We start from the raw sequence: 13,469 nt of genomic DNA on the forward strand, positions 1-13,469 counted from the left end.
CAGAGGTTTTTTTCTAAACCCTCCTTCATCTGCGAAGGTTTCTATCTATCTCCTCCCTCCTTGTACACCATCGCCTTGCCATTGTAAACAACCGATTATGCCTTTGAGTTATTCCATCAGGTTTCTTTCTAGCCTAATGATTCTTGTCATGGCGCAGAGCTGAAAATTGAGGCACTCACAGATCCCCAGTGTAACAGAGCCTTTATCTTTCAACTTTCAAATCCCAGAAGCTCCTTAAGTCCTCTCTTTGGAGAGTCAGCACCAAAAGCCAAATCTCTCAGTCAATTTACCAGGCGGCCAAGTCGTCATTATTTTGTGCTGCCATGATCTTACTATCATTAAAATTCGTCTCTTACATAACCATCAAGGACGCAATATCTCCTGCTGAGAAGGACAGAATACACCGTGTGTGCATACACGCATAGAAATTTACGGTTGCTCTCTTATTTATTTTTGCTTTCATTTGCGTATTTACTTTCCTCTCTCCATTTTAGAAGAAGCGGTGATTCAAAAGGAATGAATGCTCAATAAGCACAAGCCGTGTGTAAAATATTCAAATGGTGCCCTATTTACAAAGGCTGGAGAGTTTCTCTCCCACTGCCATCACATGTTTGTTATGTGATATAAAAAGAGAGGCAGCGGCAGCTCCAGAGACTTCATCCACAGATATTATGCGCCAAGTGGAATATTTTTATAGCAAGTGTAAACACATTAAGTTTGCCGCATTCAAATCTACTCAAAAATGTAGGCAGTTGTCAAGGTTTGGACAAAAGATATGGCATGTCTTCATTTACAAAAGGTGGAGGATGCCTCTGTGTGTGTGTGTGTGTGTGTGTGTGTGTGTTTTGGGTGAGGGATATGATGTATGGGTAGTTGGGTAGAAGAAGGTTTGTGTGTACTTATGCAAAATCCTGTGTGCTCCCACACCTGTGTGCAAAGCAGTGCGTCTTTGTGTGAGTGTGTTTTCGGCCGAGCTGCCAGACGGCTGCTATCTTAGCGAGTCAGACGGGCAGGGAGGCTGGCGAGGCACGCAGATCGTTTGAAGTGCTATTCTCTACCGAAAGTTCGATCCGCCCAGAGGAAATTTGTCATGTTGTTCCACCTTTCTGATTTCAGTATGGCGGGGGTGAGGGGAAGGATATTTGTTCTTATTTGCTGTCGACATCTCAATACACACACACTTGTGTGTAACAGACCAGTAAAGGTGACTAAGAAATTTGTTTGGCCTTGCTGTAAAAATCCTTTTTATCTCCTCCTCTTTCTCTCCCTGGTTTGGGACAGAAGTGGGCCAAGCAGTTCCAGCCCAATTCTTGACAGGACATATTCTTCATCATCTATCCACCTAGCCCCCGGCTATACATTGGATTGCTTTGCCTTTTGCCAAATCTCTGTTTCTGTCTCTCTTTAGATCTTCATCTAAATCTGCCTCATTTTGTCTTGCTTTGTTGAATATTTTCTTCTATTCCCCTGCTTCTGAAACCTTATATCTCTCTTTGAACCTCTGTTTCTCCTCATCATCCCATACTCATCTTCACCCATTCTCCCTCTAGAGTTCCCTCCCCCACCCATTTCTCAACCTGAGGCTTACAGTATATTCTGGTGGAAACCCTTGTCATTCCATCTGAATTGAATACCTCTCTTCTATTGGTTAATTAAAGCCACTCTCGCTCACATTATTAACATGACTCCTTTGAGATCCATTAAATCCCCTGGCCAGTAAGTGAAAATGAGGCCGAAAGGGGAAGATGGAAGGAGGGTGGAAGAGAGACATAGGTGGCAACGGAGAGAAAGCTGGAGAGAGAGAGAGTGAGCATATTGTGTAGAGACAGAGAGTCTCAAGAGTGATTCAGCCATTGTTACTCATCCCCTCCTTTTTGCAAGAGGGCTCATGTCATGAGTATTTTAAGTGCTCTCCATTCTGTTGTTCTCCTTTAATCCTGTTAGATAACTCTCTTCCTCCCTCCTCCTTCTGCGCCTTTCTTTCTATTTCTCTTCTTTTCCTCCTCCGCTCCCCGCTGCCCACTCAGCAAACGGCAAGTCTTATGCTCTCTGCCACAAGAAAGGCTAGAGTGTGCCCAAACAAGGTGGTGAAAGGAAAAGGGATAGGAAGTGAGAGCAAGAGGGAGACAGAGAGCGTGAGAGAGAAGATGACAAAGATGTGGTGGTACTGGTAGGTGTTGGAGAAATCTGCTGGCTGGTGCGGGCTCATTTGTTATGAGGAGGGATGAGTGTGGACGAGAGCCAAGACAGTGGCGAGTGAGTTGTGAAGTGGAGCCTGCACACAGCTTGTAGTTAGGACGCACTCAAAAGAAAAAAAAAAAAAAAAAAGGAAAAAGGATGGAGTTTAGGGTGATATGAAATGCGTATGAAACAGAAGGCATTGTAAAATTCAATTTTAATATCTGAAAAAGCTGCCAAACACAGATTGATATATAAATGTGTGTGCACACTTTGTATTTTAGTCCATATTCTGTCAGTTGTCCAAACACACACATAATCATGTAAATGAACACGCACACAACTTACAGAAATAATACGTTTTCAGACATAAAAGTTCATTTTGTTATCCGAACAGAGCCTCCTTTTCCCATTCCCTGCTTTTTATAGCGTCTGATGAGAAGAGGTTGAGTCACAATGGATTCACACTTGTATGCCAAACAATACGTGATGCAATGTTTCAAACCTGTCTTGTAACCACTATGCAAAGCCAGCAACACTCCATCAACCTCACTAGAGCCAATTCTACTTCACAAGAAAATACATTTCCCACAAGCCCCTATCCCCAGCCCGTCATTTACATGAGGACAATTACAAATGAGGGAGGTGTAGAGCAGGAACCTGGCAGTGTAGTTCTTTGCCAAGACGAGGTAGACACTTAGCGCAGGTGAGGTGGGGCAGCCACATTCTTGCAGCTTTATTGCATGGGGGGAAAAAAATGGGTCACAAAGAGCTGGGGAAGAATTCGCTAGACCAATAGCACAGACTAGTGGTGAAAGCTTGGAATTACATGAAAACAGTCTAGCTTGTGTGAATTTGAGAGTCTGTTTGAGGAATATTCAGTCAAATCCAATAAACCTAATTCCAGCCATCAGTAAAGTGGATAACCCCCTCTGATAGATGGTCAGTGCATCTATACAGCTCCATCATTACCACTTACTTGAACAAGCAAACCCTCTCATTCACACTCCAGCCACAAAGAAGAGGTAGGAGGGGCAGGCACTCGTGCCAAGAAGAATTTGCATGACCCAAAAATGCCCTGACTCTCTTCCAACTCCATAAATCAAAGGGATAGAGAGAATCCCCCGACGCCTCCATTCTTTGTCCTCAAAGGTGATAAATTGATCCCTGGTTGGCTAATAAGCAGAGACACAGGGCGGCCTAAACTTCCTAAAGATTTATGCGGCGACAAGTGGATTTATAGTGGAGGAAATGTGAGCGTTCTGGAGAACAAAATCTATTTACTTCATTCATCCACCCAGTACTCATGAGATTTGAGATGGGCACTCCTTAGGGAAACCTGGGGGTGTGAGCTTCGAAGAAGTAATGCATCAGGACAATAGAAATAGAGTATCTGTCAAAGAGGCGATGAACGTGATGGAATTACCAGGTGTTGATTGATGAACATGTGTTTCCAATTACAAAGAGTCTCAATCCACGTGAATATGCCCCCTGCCTTTGGATGGGTCACAATTCAATACAGTTTTGAGTAGATATCATTCACTGACTATGCCCTTCTTTCATTAAATCTGATCTAAAAACAGTGCCCATCGCTGAAAATCAATATGACGGACACTTAAGCGTTCTTAGGTTTGTCAGCAGTCTCACCAAATGAAGGGAGGCAAGAATGTGGGGGGCAATCTAACAGCTTGCAGCCTTTGCCAGACATAAGAGAAACCTTTTAAGGCAACTCAACCAGTCATCCTAATGACGTGAGGTGATACGGTGACAGGAAAAGCGGTCTTTTAAGAACATGATCAATGCTATCATCTTCTCCAAAGATGACTGGAAAAGAGACAGAATATAGTGGCATAGAGTTTCCTAAGAGCGCCAAAGGCAGATGGAACTACCCTCCTTCCCTTTCTCTTCCTCTCTCCTTCTCTTTATCTAATTCTCCCACTTTAGCCTTAATGTGTTTTTCCTCTTCCCGTTCTTCCTCGCTGCATCTTCCTGTTTCATACTCAGTTTCATCATCTCATCTGATCTCTCACCCTTTACCCTCTCCATCTCTTCATCCTTCATTGCTTAGCCGCTTCTTTTCCACTGAAGCGCCTCTCGCTTTCTGTCTACTACGCGTTATCTCACTCACTCCCCTCTTTGCACTGACAGCATGCTTATCCTGTTGTGTTGATGTGATATTTGAACGATTAACATTATGCATGCTGAGCAGATTATGATAGCCTTTGGGGAGGAGCAATTTCAGCATGATGGAAAGTTTTCAGACGGAAAACTCTGCTGATAAGAGGGATTTGATTGCAGACGAGTGGAAGGTACCGTACCAAAAAAATTAAGTCTGTACTCACCTATTCTTCACCACCACCACAGCAGCTTTCCACATTCTTCATTCTAGGAGAAAGATGGACAGCTTCAATATCAAATTATTATTTGTATGCAAAGGACAGAACTTAAATGTGGATAATAAATAAGGCTATTCATGAAGGAGAGGAGTTGGCCAATTTTAACAATAAAGCACCAAAACATGTCCATTTCACACCAAATATGCACATAACTAATAAATAAGTGTTGCTGCCTTATGAAGTGGTTTTTAGAATTTGCATCTTTGGAGTTTGGATGGGTACATTTCTCACTGAGACTGCTCACATAGCAAATGTGATACCCCGTCAACATCAGCCTGACTACTACAAACCTATGCAAATGTGTTTGAAATTTTCCCAAAGCTTCTTTTTTTTTTTGTTGCATGACGCCAATTCTGAATTGGCATATGATGTATGATATAACTAATTCCATCTACGTCTGACAGTGATGCTACCCTTTGCCACTGAGGCAGCTGTGGGTATACAGAGAGAGAGGGAGAGGGAGAGAGAGAGAGAGAGAGAGAGAAAGGGGGAAGCAAAAGGCATCACTTCACAAATGCTCATTTTTAGCTGGCTTGTTTGGGCACAGCGCACCAGAGCTGACGAGCTGAGCACAGAGTTTTTGACACAATGGTGTCAAACTTGGGACTGTGATGTTCAGTTCGCACAAGTGAATAGCATCGCACCTGCTGGCAACATGCAGACAGACACAAACAGGCTGTTGTCAAGTCTGCATGGCAATTAGTGTGTTTGGGAGTGCTGCGAATCCTAATGACACATTTGCCTTACACCGTTCCATTAAAGAGGCTTTCAGAGAGATGGCATATGGAATCTATTGGGACTGCTGAAACAATTTGGGAATGGCAAGCACAATTTAGTTATCAGTTTTGGAATGGCAAGGCTGTTTAAGTCTGAGAAAGTATATACTTAACCAGAGCGAGGTAGTAAAATAAGTAACAAGGTGAAGCCAGTCTAGCAGCTGATCCATACTTAGCTCCTGCATAATATAAGAGTTGCTGCCTTAAGAGTTTTGTTTTGCCTCTTAGCACCTGTTCTTAGAAATTATTGAACGGATGGGAGCCTCATTGTTTTCCATGCCATGTTGTGTCAGTGCTGAAAGGAAGTCTATTCCTCCATTACAGTGTTTCAAACCGTTTCACTAAAATGTGTAGTAAAGTATACCAATATATAAGGTTTAATTAAGCAATGTGTAACTGGCAGTGTTAAAGCTGTTCTAATTGATATTTTTATATTAAAATGGGTCAGACAGCATATTATCACCTGACTTTGCAGCTCCCCTCAGTTCCACAGAGCATTTCTGTGTGTTTCAGTTCATTGTTTAAGGTTTATAGCCCCCAAGTTTACTGTCTTAGTTCACTCTCACTACTCTCATCAGCCTTGATTAAGGCCACAACAGATAGTGGTTTTCAGTGAGGAAGCTCTGAGAAAATCAGTGTACGCTACCTGCCCAGCACCAAACAACACACAAACAAAGTTAGCAGCTAACTAGTGAACATAATGGAGCACTTAGCAGTTGAAAAGCTACATTTCATTTAGGAGTTGTTGAAGACCAAAACAGAACTATAAGGAGAGTGAATATTGGACTTCAATTAGCCAATCAGCCAGAAACATGACTCTGAATGATCACTAATGCGTCACCTGTGTCTGTTGGGTGTTTAAATTGGAAATTGCTTGCTAAAAAGGTTCACCATATCAACTTCATATGGTGATAAGACAATGTTGTTGTACAGCTTGTTTCTGCTGCCCCCCCATGGCCAAAAAATATATTAAAAAAAAAAAATCCAGCAATACATTAGCAACCACCCATAATGAAATATTTGATTGATGGTTTTGTCATAAAGAATATTGGATTGAGTCAGTATGATATGTATAATCGGGTAGCAATTACATAATTGATATTCAAGTTAGGTACTAATTTGTCACAGTACTACTTCAAAAACACGTGATGGAACACTTAAGTGCCTCCCCAACTAGTCCATACTCAGCTCTATTTGGAGGTGGATTGTATTTTAGTTGACATTGCTGTATTAAGCATTAGGCTGGCACTTTTTGTCACATGCCTGAAGCTGGTTTTACAGTGGTCTTGCAATAAAACTGAACTAACCCTCCATACTACAGTCCATTTCCTGTGCTGTTTGTACAAGCCTGATGGTGCCATAATTCCTATGCTTTGTCAGCAGCTAAGTGTGTAGTAAATTACCAGTCATTTATGACTGGCTGTGATCTTTCCACCATTCAATCAGGGTACTAAAAATAAACAAATAAGGATTAGATTTTCTCTAACTGCTCCCTCTTGACTGGCATTTTGGAAGTTGTGTATAGATAAGTAATATCTTCACCTCCACCTCAACATTCTGGTGGTTTTATGAGTTGAAGCAGTGTGTCTGTTGGTTACTGTTCAGGGGAAGGTCATAAATGGGCGATTTATGTCTCAAGTGCAGCCAGGAATGCTGATGCTACTGTCAGAGAGCAGAGATACTGTCTGGTTTGACTCACATTTAATGGAAATTGTAAAGTTCACAACTACGTCTTAACTCATGCACTTTACAGTATGTGCTCACACAGAAAAGGAGTTAACATAACTGGAATGGCATAATAAGATAGATGGAAGATACATTTGCTCCTTGTGACACTAAAAGCAGGTTTCACACTTTCAGCATCTTACATCACATTTGAAGTCTAATTTGAAGCCTACGTGCACCAAGCGTGCCGCCAGCGCCAAAGCTAATCGTCATAGTGAGAAATGAGAACACTTCATTAGTTCTCAGTCTTCCAGTGGTGTCTGTACTTCTGGAAAATATTAGTCAATACAAACACATGACTTGCAACACAATCACAATGTGGTAAAGTACAACAGTGCTCATTAGCACAACTCCGGCAATATGATGCTACATCGATTACTGCACCACCTACTTTTTTCTCAGCAGTTATCTGGACTTCTAAGCCACCATTGTTAAGTTATGGGCATTTTAATTGCTATAGACAGGGGTCCATTAGCATAGCTTCTTGGGTGGCCATGGCCATGTTTCTCTAAATCATTAAGCTAATTATACAAGCTAATTAATCAGCATGCTTGGAATGGGCTGCCTGAGCAGACGCTGCTCTTTGTTGGCTTGCATAATGAAAGAAGTCCATTTTTAGATGGGGAAAATGAAGAGGGGGAGGGAGAAAAGAAACTTTGATCTCAAAAGTAAACATGATTTTTGCATATCAAGTGCTTTGGCAAAGAAAAAAAGAAAAAAAAAAAACAAAAAAAAAAAAATGTGAAGCAGGATTACAGGAAAAAGTCAAGCTAGATCCACATTTGTTGTGCTTTGAAGATGCAGAACATTGCATAGGGGCAGCAGATAGGAGAGGCAGCGTGTGCCACGGTGTCCAACATCTAATTATCTGTGTCATTGTCATGCAAGACAAATAGAGGAAGGGATCTGTCAATCACCGGAGCCGCTGTGACGTGTGAGGACAGTCAAGTAATCTGGAGCCTGTGTTTCACTTCCGCTGCCGAGGCTAGCTTGGCGTTAGCAATTTGTGAAGCAAACACGGGAGACTGTTAATATTGACGTGTGTGTGTGTGTGTTTGTCAAAGTGTGTCTATGTGTGTATGTTTTCAAGACTGAGGAGGACATCTAAGCTCCTTGCATATCATTCAGGGTCCCTTGCCACCCTATTATTTTCCAGTCATCAATCTGAACACAGCAGTTGACAAAATCAATTAAGTTTCCATCTATGTGCGATGTATGGTTATCACTGGGCGTGTATATGTATCAATGTGTGTTGTGTGTAGGTCAGGCGCATTTTAACGCTTTCTTGCACACAACTAAGGGCGCATAAGAGAGAGTCTCTGTCAGAAATTATTACTTACAAGCAGTCATAAGCAAACCTATCCCAGAAGCCTACTATCTTGTCTTCAGTATGTGCTGGAGACACTGTCAGTGTTCATGCAGGAGTTTATTTTTAGCAGCTCTCATTATGCTAAACGGAAAATCACCTCCTCAAAGTACATGAAGCATGTTTACAAACCTAATGGGACTGCACTGATAACACAGCAGTGCATAGCGGCTACAGTGTACGTCTAGTTTATGCACATCCCGATACACATCTCGATGTATGAATATGTACGCAAACTTAACATTGCTCTACAGTGATTTAAATGTTTCTTTGTGAATGGTAGACGATGCGATACACTTGAGCATGAGACATCCTGACCTCTCTATCTCTTTCCCTCCAGGGAGATTCTGAGGAGTTCTCTTCTTTCATCACTCTAGTCCGAGGCAGCAATTGCAACATATTATTCCAAGCAGGTAAGACCCAGATTCCTAGAATTGTATTATTTAATAAAATACTCCATCTATGACAATCGCCAGTGACCAAAGTCCTGTTTTCAGCATTCAAATGCCAATGCATCTACTAAATGTCGACCAAGACAAATCAAATCAAGGGTCAAACAACTGAATCTTGTTAGTATAGATGGATGTATAGATGGAGTAAATGTCTGCACATGATCCATTGCTCAGTCACAGTAAATTGGTTTCTTGACTGTCTGACTTTTATTATTGGATATATGAAATAATACTTGAGCTTGGCAAACAAGTTAAGTTTGATTTTTTTCAAACCAGGCTTGATGTTTTATAAATCACTGGGCTGTGAACACCTTTTTTCAGCTTAGAGGTTGTCCTAATCACATTTTTTAAAAATGAGACTGGCATTTTTCTCATGGGCGTTCACAGAGCAGTATTGATGCTGCTTTAATTGCTTGAAAGAAAGGAAGAATCTGGTATTTCTCTATACAACATGATGACACACATAAAGCATGCTAATGGTGCCCTCTGGAGTACAGGAATCTCTACTGCTGCTGCTGCTGCTGCTGCTTAACTGTTTTTAGAGATCTGTTTTCACATTAGGATGCATAAATGACGCATCCACTCACAATTCTCACAGCATTTAGACACAGGACTGACAGATGCTTTTAGCACATTGTAGAGGCCTGAGTAAACACATGGGGACAACAATGAGAGGCTCCCTGACAAAAATCAGCAATACGCTTGTTATGGCGCGTGACCCAAATGCAAACACACTGAATCTAGACTTAAATTCTGTGTAACATGAAAAACCTAGAATGATTTACCCAAATAATATAGTCACGAGAAGGTATTATTACCATTTGCATTGTGTTGTCATGTTTATTTTGTTCTCACAGAACACATAACTGCAAGAACTTTACTGCAATAAATCAACATATCTCAAATTAAATAAATTACAGTACTTCTAGTGCTACCTCAGCATTATCACCATCATAATGTTCTTGTTGGGGTAATTAAAAGTACAGCTCATGTCCCCACTGAACCAGAGTGAAGTTACACTCTATCACAGTGCTGTTTTTCAGATCAATGACTTGTGCCGTGGTTTGCCCCAGAGGACTTGCGGATGCAGCTGTAATTGGAGCATTTTTGTTGCTGCGAGTTACTGTTCCCTGGGCAGAGACCAGCAAACACCGGAACATTCTTCTACAGGTTCATAGGACTCCCAATGAACTTATCAAATGCACCTGCACTGAAACTTTTGCAGTGTGCTATTTTGGAATCAAATTATGGCAGAGCTGTTTCCCTGTTCCAACCACGTGTCTAGTTTTTTGGGGCATCGCTCTCGCTATTATCTCTTTTTTCTCTCTTACCGGTGGTCTCAAATATATGCACCAAGTGTGTTAAATAGGTAAGTGGAGGTGCTAGGAGGTAATGATGCTTTTCACTCAGAGCATGTCACACACATGATGTCCTCCGTCCCCTGTGGCAATTACTGTTAAAATTTGCAAAAAATTGTCGGAGGCTCAGGTGGTGAAATGATTCAAATTAAAGATGACAGCGACAAATGTAGCTTCAGTGGAAAGTTAAATACAGACAAGGGAGTTAGACTAACTTTGTGTCTGAAGTATTGCAAAGGACAGCAGCAAAATTGTCTATCTAACTATCTCATTGTCGGAGGCCATTTGAATGTCCTGTTCAGGAAACCATTTAAGCATTAAATTTAAACCGAATCTGCTGTTTTTTTCCCAGATAGAAAGTCTTAAGATATTTGTTAAATGATGTTATAGTGCTTTTTTACTGAGAACGATAGATACGTAGGTGCCTTACAGCTGTCAGATGGAGTTGTGTTATATAAAGAAGAATTCACAGCAGTAGCAGGTGACCTGGTTTAGAATAGGTTCAATGAGGCTGGCAGCCAAAAAACTTTCCAAAGTCGTCTTCCCAAAACTGCTTATAATAAATGAGAAGCGATCATTTAACAGTAAAAAAAGCTGTCTTTTCACAGAAAAGACCAGTTATAATGAGGAAAAAAACAAACCACAATGCATTTCTCCTGTATTGATGGCTTTTAATGTTAAGACAGACAAAATATATACTGTATGCAGTATATTTTAAATGTAATTTTATATTCTGTTTTCTGTTTAAGGCACATATTCATTGGGTTCTTTTAGAATAAGTTGAGGTTAAATCCTGTGTTCAAGGATACTTCAATGGCCATCCATACATGTCGAGTTAACAGTGAGCTTTTTAGTGGCATGTGTGGGACGATCTAACTGACCACTAGTCCATCCTGTTGCCTCGAAGGGTCAGGGTACCTCATATGACTGCGTTTCCATTTTTCATAAATTTGACACATTGTTTTATAGCCACAGAATAAGTGTGTGTGTGTGTGTGTGTGCATGTAAGCATGTGTTGTGGGCCAGCCCTGGCTCCTATGATTTATTATACCGCTTGAAGGGACTTGTACTTTCATGAGGTCACATGAGTAACGTGGCAGTCAGGCGCAGCACACACTTCTCTTTGGACCTGCTGGCAATGGGGAGGCATGCCAAAACAGTTAAAACTGATTCCAGGTTGCATATATTCAGGTACACAGCTAAGTTTATATTCATTCCACACACACACCTACTCTTACACACACACATGCAAACACACACATACACAAAATCAAATACTGTAATCCAGGCTTAAAAACACCTTTATCACCTGCACAGGAGGCAAACGGTATGCAAATGCACATAAGCTATTCCAAAGGCATGTCAGATTTAGGCCTGTCTTTAATGTGTCTTTTGAGAGGTTAATTCTATGCAAATGCAGTCTTGCAAGTTGAAGAACAGTAGAGATATTTTTCTAATAACACTAAGGGGATGCCACCGAGATGCAAAGTGGTGTCTTTTAGATTGACCTTGGATGATTATTTTGAGCTAGGATTTCACCTCAGGGCACCACAATATTTCAGTCTTTTATAGCCAGCAAGAGTCTGCACAAGTGGAAAAAACCATTACTGTATGGTCATGCTCAAAATTTCTGTGAGTTCACACAAACAGAATGGGTATGTCTTACCTTTCACTGAAACATTACGGGAACTACAGTCAACTGAAATTGACCCTGAAGTGTGCTAGTGATGAGTTTGTAGAGTTACATTTTACAGCTTTGGTCTTCTTATTTTCACTTTCGAGTGTCTTTTTGTCAGATTCTGTGCAACATCAAAAGGAGGTTAAAAGACATGCTGGTTGCTTGACAGACAGCAGAAAAAAAATATGATAAAGTGGAGATATCATACCTGACATGTTTCTGGTTTCTCCCTTAAATATCATTTTGCTTTGCTCTCTGCCACAGTAAATAAATAGATGCATTATTGAAAATAGTCTGTGAAAAACATGCTAATATTAGTAATGCATTTCATCCCCTAATTTATTTTGCTTTTAAATAATGGACTAAGCCTCTCAGGCAACACAGTGTATCAACACTAGCATATTTTGATGCTATTATTGATAGAATGGTAAAGGTTGTATTTCAGTTTTTTCAGTTTGGATTGTTAATTAGTGCATTTTTTTTTTACAATTTCTGCTAAAATCAAGCTTTGTCTTAAGTTTTCTGCTCAACTGTATGAGGCTAAAATATTTTTCTCATCTCCTAGGTGGGGGCAAAGGGGGCATTAATTTCATTGGTGTGTCGGTGAGGTAAAACTACAGCATCGGGCAGCATGTTGGCACCTGCATGAACCCAAAAGAGAAGCCTCGATTCTTGGTAAGTATTATTTCAAATTTTACAAATCACACAGTCCATAGGGCAGCTGTTTTCCTCAGACAAGGTTTTCCATATTAAATTCAACATTTGTGTTTGTTTGCTAATTAAGTTAGGTTTTAATCTGACTTATTGGAGGGAAAAAGCTTAATTGCATAAAATTTAGTCTTCACTCTAAGCTTTTAATATGAGAAAAGCTGCTTGCAGAATAAATTGGAACATCATTTTCAATGGAAACCGAACCAAAGTATGGTGTTGTTTAATTAGGTTTTAGCTTTTGATTCTGTGAATGAAATTAAAAGAATATAATCATTTTGTGGAGGATGTAAGCATGTATATAAATCAAAATTTTCATTTACATGGGATTCTTTTGAAATAATTGTATATTTTTCCATGCACCCCTCTTTGAGTCACTTACAATACAAACACACATTTTACTTTATTATATATATATATATAAATGAGGATTAATGATACTGTCAGACATGAAATTTTGAAATGTTTTAAGTCAGCTCACCTCATTAATTTGTTATCACTTCTTTTGTCACCTTTTCAATAGTTTTCTGTAACTTTGTTTAAAAAGATATTATTCAGTAACAGAGTTCTTGCCTTTTGGTAAAAAAAACTCTTTTTCTTGTTGTACAAAAGTTGAATTACTGTTGTATTTAATGAGTTACTAGACTCAATGGGACAAAGACCAAATTATGGTGTGAAATTTGACCAAGTACAATTAAACACATGCCACACGTACAAAGTAGTGAGTCATCAGCATAGTTGCCTAAGTGAGTGTTCAAAGTTTTTAGTTACTTTGTACTTCTTGTATAAATAATAATTTTTAAAAAATCAAAGATACAGTCCTTTAACTTCC

The 13,469-nt window shown here is 40.1% G+C and overlaps 1 protein-coding gene across 39 annotated transcripts in view; it reads left to right on the plus strand.

Moving 5' to 3' along the window:
- The window catches only part of LOC122973552 (receptor-type tyrosine-protein phosphatase delta-like), a 370,064-nt gene that overhangs the window by 131,568 nt on the left and 225,027 nt on the right, over positions 1-13,469 (plus strand). For all 39 annotated transcript variants that reach the window (XM_044341149.1, XM_044341155.1, XM_044341152.1 and 36 more), the window contains exons 5-6: positions 8,782-8,854; positions 12,495-12,604. The gene's annotated coding sequence lies outside the window, so the exon portion shown is untranslated. The remainder of the gene's footprint in view (positions 1-8,781; positions 8,855-12,494; positions 12,605-13,469) is intronic.

The sequence above is a fragment of the Thunnus albacares genome, chromosome 22, assembly GCF_914725855.1.
Source record: "Thunnus albacares chromosome 22, fThuAlb1.1, whole genome shotgun sequence".
Taxonomy (NCBI): Eukaryota; Metazoa; Chordata; class Actinopteri; order Scombriformes; family Scombridae; genus Thunnus; species Thunnus albacares.